The following is a 6000-nucleotide window of genomic DNA, read 5'->3' as shown; positions in this document are numbered from 1 at the left end:
GCGCCGTGGATCAGAGCCACTCATCCTTATACTTAAGTCCATAACCCAGGACACCTGGGTGCACGTGCGCAGTTACACTAGATGGTAACCAAGGAACACCTGAGCGCACGTGCCTGTTTACATCAAATGCTCAGCAAGATTCTGAACATCTGAGGGGCCCTGACCATTTTCCTATATTTTCCCAACATTCAGTAACAGCTGAAACTCCAACTGCTTGCTTGGTTTCCCCCTTCTCCCTCCTCTGCTCCCGACCACTGCCCCAACTTCCTCCACCCCTCTCTGCTGTTTGTTTTCCTTTTAGTAATGGTTTCCTGTACAGTGCAGTCTGCAGCCTCTTCCAGTCTTTGGTTTTCAGGATATTGAGATGGCAGATGCTCCCTAAATGGAAAAAAAAAAAATGGTAATAATGGAAACACCATTCAGAGTGGTTCTCTCCATCGAGTGCAACTGGTGGGAAGGCTTGGTGTCTGCACAGAAAGGTAAACTTGAATACAAATTGAACCTGAAGTGTATGTGGTGATTTGAAAATTTATCACCAGCTCTCACACACACCACAAGCTCCCGCAAGTAGCTCCTGCTTCTGAAGCAGGCAGAGCTAAGAATCAAGGTAATTGCTAAGAGGTGTGTCTCAGCACCTGTCTCACAGATTCAAGTTCACCTTTCTGTCTCATCAAAATCCTGAATCTATTCAAACTCCCATTTGCACATACACCTGGAATAAGATTTGGAAAACAAGCTACTTAACCTGTCGACTGATCTATTCAATAATCTGAAAACAGGTCAGCCAGAGTGGAAATTGTACATAAATATTTAGGTTTATGGATGACCATTCACTTCTCAGGAGTCATTTGAGTGACCACTGTTACAGACCCTTATCCTGAAGCTCACTTTTTTCCCGTCGAGGCTTATGATGACTCAGGCATGATCTAGCACATCCAGCTACAAGTTAGCATAAAGGGTTTTTCTTGATGGCAGGGGTCAGCAAGCTACAGTCACCGACCACACCCAGCCTGCCACCTGTTTTTGTCTGGCCTTTGAGCTCAGACTAATTTATACATTTTTAAAAGGCTCTTTAAAATTCAAAAGGAGACTATTTCAGGACATGTGAAAATTATATGAAATTCAAATTTTAGCATTCCTAAATAAAGTTTTATTGAAACACAGCCCCATGCCCATTTATGTGTTATCTATGGCTGTTTTCACACTTCAACAGCACAGCTGAGTAGTTGAGACAGAGACTGTACGGCCTGCAAAACTAAAATATTTACTATCTGCCCCTTTACATGTAACGTTGCCAACCTCCGCTTTAAGAAACAGATTGCTGAGTGTTTTATTAGTCTGTTTAGGCTGTTTAGGTAATAACAAATTACCAGAGAGACTGGGTGGCTTAAACCACATAAATTTATTTTCTTACAGTTCTGGAGACTGGAAGTCCAAGATCAAGACTCCAGCAAGGTTATGTCTGGTGAGGGCTCTCCCACTGTGAGCCCACATGGCCTTTCCTCTGTGCACATGCACAGCCAGAGCAAGCTCCCTGCCCTTTCTTCGTGCAAGGACACTAATCCTGTCAGATTAAGACTCCACCCTTATGACCTCATTTACCCTTAATTACTTCCTCAGAGGCCCCATTTCCAAAGACAGCCACACTGGGGGTTAGGGCTTCAACATATAAATTTGGGGGGGGGGCAGGTATATAACATTCCCTTGATAACACTGAGCAAACCAAGTTTGCATACAGGCTAAAGGCCAGTGACGACTCTATGACATTTCACAGGTTTTCAGCATTTCTTTACTTTCTTTGGCCAGCAATGTTTCTGCATAGAGGGGCAGACAATTTTTTGTGTATGGATTTAATTTGTCATAAATTATCCCATTATATAACACATGTATGCTGCTGGGTACACAGTAGATACTAAATAAGAACTCTTGTCTTTCCCTCAATCTCTGCCTTCCCACACAAGGGGTCACCTGCACTTGCTTGTTTTCTGTCCTGAGCCAGCACTTTCTGGTCCTTATGTTTGTACCATTCCAAGATCTGACACTCTGGAACTCCCCAGGGCCTTCTCATGAGCTGGGCAAATATCCCTTCAGATCATACCAATTATTCTTTCTTGCTCTGTGTTCTTTTTTTATTAGTATTTTTATTTTTAAATTTTTAATCTATTTATATTTATTTTTGCGGGGTACAGTGTGTTGTTTCTATACATGCATATACTGCACAATGATTCGTTTCGGGCAGACAGCAGTTTTATACCCGTTAGTCCACCACTTCTCCTCTGCGTCCCTCTCCCTGCCCAGCCTTTGGTAACCACTGTTCTACCCTTTACTTCTATGAGAACTGCTTTTTTGTTGTTGTTGTTGTTAGATTCCCCATATGAGTGAGACCATGTGGTATTTTTCTGTGCCTGACTTACTTCACTTAACATGATTGTCCCAGTTGCATCCACATTGCTGCAAGTAATAGGATATCATTTCTTTCTATGGCTGAATAGTATTCCATTGTGTATAGAGATCACCATTTTTTTAATCCATTCATCTGTTGATGGGCAATTAGATTTATTCCCTGTCTTGGCTGTTGTGCATGGTTCTGCGATGAACATGGGAGTGCAGGTGTCTTTTTGATATGTTGATCTCATTTCCTTTGCATATACACCCAGTAGTGGAATAGCTGATCTATTGCTAGTTCTCTGAGGAACGTCCATACTGTTTTCCACGATGGCTCTGCCAATTTACATTCCCACCAGCAATGTTAGGAGGGTTCCTCTTTCTCCGTCATCCTCACCAGCATTTGTCATTTTCTGTCTTGTGGTTAATAGTCATTCTAACTGGAGTGAGATGATATCTCACTGTGATTTTAATTTGCATTTCCCTATGATTAGTGATTTTGAGCATTTTGTGTGTGTGTGATTTTTGGCCATTTGTATGTCTTCTTTTGAGAAATGTCTGTTCAGGTCCCTTGCCCATTTTCTGAGTTATTTGTTTTTTCACTGTTGCGTTGTTTAAGTTCCTTGCATATTGTGGATATCAATCCCTTGTGGATATCAGTCCAATGTGTAGTTTGCAAACATTTTCTCCTATGCTGTAGGTTGTCTCTTCACTGTATTGATAGTGTCCCTTGCTGTGCAGAAGCTTTTCAGTTTGATGAAGTCGCATTTGTCTATTTTTGCTTTAGTTGCCTGTGCCTGTAGTCTCCCTCAAAAAAGCACTGCCCACTCCCATTTTGTTAGACAGACAAATAGCTTGGCCATATTTTCTTCATAATGCTATTAAATCACCTCAGGATATTTCCCTTTAGACATTTATGGCTACAGCCACATGGGCTACTTTGTATGTGACAAGTAGAATGGAAGCAAATTTACCTGTTCACAAAGACACTTTTCTTTCTTAAGTCATAAGACTCCCTTCAACTTTGTTGTTTGGATTTTTGTTGACTTGCTAAACACACATTTTTTGGGGTATGTTACCCAGCCTCCAAAATGGTCCCTAATGTGACTCTTATTCCTGGTATTAATGCCCATGTGTAATTTCCTTCCACGTTGAATGGGACTGACCTGTCCATGACTGATAGGACATTGCAGAAACAATAGCCTGTGACTTTCAAGGCCAGCCCATAAAAGACACAAGGCTTCCACCTTGCCTTTACCTGGATTGCTTGCTTTGGGAAAATCCAGTTTCCATGTTGTAAGGACACTAAAGCAGCTGTATGTAGAAGTATGTGTGGTGAGGAACTGAGGCCTCCTGCCAGCAGCCAGCAGTAACTTGCCAGTCTCAAGTGAGCTCCTTTGGAAGTAGAGCCCCAGTCGAGCCTTCAGATGACCACAGCCCAGCTGACATCTTGAACTCCAAGTCATGAGGGAGCCTGAGCCAGAACCACCCAGCCAAGCAGCTACCAGATTCTTGACCCATAGAAACAAGTGAAGCATGATAAATGTCAATTGCCAATATGCATAGTGATACAACAAGAGGTAACCACTACATTGGAAAATATTTAGTCCACAGTTTTATAGTCAAATCAGGTAAATAATAAAATAATAGTGAAATATGTGATTTAAGGAAGAAAAGTCATTCTTGCCAAGGCCTGTTTTTGTAAATATCCATCAAAATTAGTCAAATCCCCAGGCAGTAGACATATGTCTCTGAATGCATTTCCCAGTCTGCTGGACAAGGGACTAACACCTGACTCACATTCTGACTATTAGCCTTTGGATCCAGGCCCTGAAACCCCAGGCCCTGGACTGAGGCTACAGTGTGGCTGGACACACCCATGTCCAGGACGATAGTCCAAAGGTTCCCAGTCATTGGGGGAGGGATGTGAGGGAGACCCAGATGAGCATAAACTCATAAAACCACTCCAAGTGTGAGCCCTGACAACCTGGCTTTAGGACAGCTTTTACATGGGAAAAAAGAATGTTCCAAGGGACATTCTTCAATAAGTTTTCTCTGTATCCTCACACAGTTCTCAATTGTCAGAGAGATAGCTCTCCCTGTTTCCTGTAAAAAGAAGATCATAATATTTACCCTATGGGACTACTATGAGTAGAATGAAATCTTGAAGTGGAACGTATAGCTTTCTCAGATAGAATCCACTGGTCCAAGGCAGCAACCTGCTTTCTGTTCTCTGTCCATTCCAAGCACCGAAAACATGACTGCAGTGATGAGGTAAGAGCCATGTGAAACCTCCCATCACAGCTGTACTGGAGGGAGCCCTTGTCTCCAGGATTTATGAAGAAAGTAAACATGCTTGGCTGAGAACTCTTGAATCCCCCCTGTGGGGTGAGAATTTTAGACAGTCTGCTTCACAGTGAATTTATGAGTAATAATATACCCAGATAAATGTCCTACAGTGAGGTTTAAAGATTACTTTCCAGTTTATTCTGCCCCAGTAGTACTTGAGAACCCTTACCTGGGTGTGGCTTGGAGAAGATTCTCCACTGCGGAATATAAATACTGACTAATTTTCTTCTAGATGCTCAGTAGCTGTGAGATCACTCACCTGCCCCTTCCTTTCAATCCATATTTGTGGACTGAATATACACAGTGTTTAGCATTCATTCTCCTTGAGCCATTCTAGGGACACTCGTACCTCCACCGCTCACCTTAATTCTTCAAACTAAATTGCTGCTATGCCGACAGAGCCATCCCTTGGCTTGGCAGCCCTGCATGCACTGTGCAGGCACTGTGCAGGGATGTGATTATCAGCCTGCTGCAGAAGCCAGTGAATTGTCATCCCTGGCATCTGAAGACCATAAATGTTGTTTCTCATGTTCACATCCATTTCTTGGGAGGAAAATACTTGGTTGACAGTTTTATGGTTACCCTAAAATAAAAACAAAATCCAAATGAGGAGACCTAGCCATGCCACTGTGGAAAGAATGAAATTGGAGATGGGGTGCCTGGGGACCTCAGCAGCCACAGGCAGCCCACACTCCTACTACAGACATCACAGCCACTTCTGCCACAAAGGCAGCTCACTGCCATAGCAGCAGCCACCACTGCTGTGCAGATGTCCCACAGACCAATCAACTGCACTGACATAAATAGAGTCACCAGTAGAGCCCAGGAAAAGAGGTGAGCAAATGCAGACCTGCAAAACAGTGGACTAACCCACAAGGGGAATTACGCTGCCACACACAGGTGGTTTTGCATACCTGGGGGTGGTTGGTACATGCACAGCCCACACAACTGCTTTGATCTGTGGAGAGACACATGTGGAATCCCCCAAGAGTGCTAAAACAAGGATACCCAAATAGAATAAAGAAGAAAATTCCCAATCACCACCAACCCATCCCCCAACTCGGGAAGCAAGGACCCAAAGGATCCTCTGCATATAGAAAAGAGGAAAAAGAAACCCTACCCAGGGTCATACATTCAAACTGAGGGGCTCCAGTATACCCCAGTACACCCATCAAGGTCACAGGACACTAGCTGGGGTGCCAACAAGCCCACCCAGCATCATCCATCCCAGCCAAAATACTCAGGCACTTCCCCCAAGAACTCAAG

Source organism: Cynocephalus volans, chromosome 7, assembly GCF_027409185.1.
Source record: "Cynocephalus volans isolate mCynVol1 chromosome 7, mCynVol1.pri, whole genome shotgun sequence".
NCBI classification, from domain to species: domain Eukaryota; kingdom Metazoa; phylum Chordata; class Mammalia; order Dermoptera; family Cynocephalidae; genus Cynocephalus; species Cynocephalus volans.
The sequence above is the reverse complement of the archived record's forward strand: the minus strand, read 5'-3'. Positions refer to the sequence as shown.